The sequence below is a fragment of the Tachyglossus aculeatus genome, chromosome 6 (assembly GCF_015852505.1).
Source record: "Tachyglossus aculeatus isolate mTacAcu1 chromosome 6, mTacAcu1.pri, whole genome shotgun sequence".
NCBI classification, from domain to species: Eukaryota; Metazoa; Chordata; class Mammalia; order Monotremata; family Tachyglossidae; genus Tachyglossus; species Tachyglossus aculeatus.
In genome coordinates this window covers 22,957,307-22,958,862 of record NC_052071.1, presented here as the reverse complement: position 1 = coordinate 22,958,862, position 1,556 = coordinate 22,957,307, and the positions used below count along the sequence as shown (strand labels likewise).

The 1,556-nt window shown below is 46.3% G+C and overlaps 1 non-coding gene across 1 annotated transcript; it reads right to left on the bottom strand.

Moving 5' to 3' along the window:
- Nucleotides 1-235: 235 nt before the first annotated feature.
- On the bottom strand, nucleotides 236-373 carry LOC119930162. The gene has a single exon (XR_005451651.1). It is a non-coding gene; the product is annotated as a small nucleolar RNA SNORA7 (small nucleolar RNA).
- Between the last annotated feature and the right edge of the window lie 1,183 nt (nucleotides 374-1,556).

Here is a 1,556-nt window from a genome sequence, read left to right as displayed (position 1 = left end):
CTTCTGGAATGTTACCTTGTTTTTTTGTGTGTCTTGTCTTATGCTGTCATTTCCAACCCACAGCGACACCAGAATCCCCTGCTCTCCATCTGCAATCATTCTGGTAGTAGATTCATACAGGTTTCTTGGTAAAAATATGGAAGTGGTTTACCATTGTCGCTTTCTGCATGGTAAACTCAAGTCTCCACCCTCATCTGTCTCCCAAGCCGCTGCTGCCCGGCATGGGTGAGTTTTGACTCATGGCAGATTGCTTTCCACTCGCTAGCCACTGTCCAAGCTGGGAATGGAATTGATATCCCTCTGCTTGACTTTCCCTCCCATAGCCAAGACTGGTAGAGTACTGGAAACTCTCCAGGTGCGACCCTGAGAGGGTATGTTGTTTGTGCAGCACTTTTATTTTTCCAAAGTGCTTTTATGCCATTTTGTCATCATAACATATTTGCAAAGTAGGAAGAATTAATCAGCAGTATCTACTTAGTGCTTGGGAGAGTACTTTACAACAGAGGCAATAGGCATGTTCCCTGGTTTCCAGATGAGAAGGAACCACTTTACTGAATTAACAAAGCATTAAAGATCTACAGCCTGAAGAAGACTGAAGTCATATTAATCAATCAATGGTATTTATTGAGTGCTTACTGTGCACAGAGCACTGTACCAAGTGCTTAGGAGAGTATAAGAAGCAGCATACTCTCATAGGAGAGTATGAGAAGCAGCGTGGCTCAGTGGAAAAGCCACTGAGCTTTGGAGTCAGAGGTAATGGGTTCAAACCCTGGCTCCGCCAATTGTCAGCTGTGTGACTTTGGGCAAGTCACTTCACTTCTCTGTGCCTCAGTTACCTCATCTGTAAAATGGGGATTAAGACTGTGAGCCCCACGTGGGACAACCTGGTCACCTTGTAACCTCCTCAGTGCTTAGAACAGTGCTTTGCACATAGTAAGCGCTTAATAAATGCCATCATTATTATTATAATCACGGATTTGGTACTTGTTCCCTGCTCACATGAGAAGCAGTGTGGCCCAGTGGATACAGCATGGGCCTGGGAGTTGGAAGGACCTGGCTTCTAATCACTAGTCAATTCCAAGCTCCCATCAAGCAAGATTTTTTGGGTTCAGGAAGCCTGGCTCCCCAACTTTTCTGCTTTGTGACCTTGGGCAAGTCAGCTAACTTCTCTGGGCCTCAGTTACCTCATCTGTAAAGTAGGGATTAAGACTGTGAGCCCCATGTGGGACCTGGACTGTGTCTAACCTGATTAACTTGGCACGTAAGAAGCACTTAACAGATGCCATTATAAACTGAACAAAAAATCAGGCCCCTGAGTCCAGCTTCTCTGGGGCCAGGCTGCTCTGTTTCACTCAAAATGTCTTCGCCAGGGAACGTTCCAGGCGACGTGTGTCTGCTCTGCTGCATCAGAATAGAGCATCAGTCATTCTAAAATGAGGGGAAGATCCCAAGTCATAACCCAGTGCTGAGTGAAATCAGGGTAGCTCGTGTTCCAAGCGTCGGACTTGCAAACAGAGGGACTTCCATCTCAAGCCTATGACATCTGCCTGCACTCC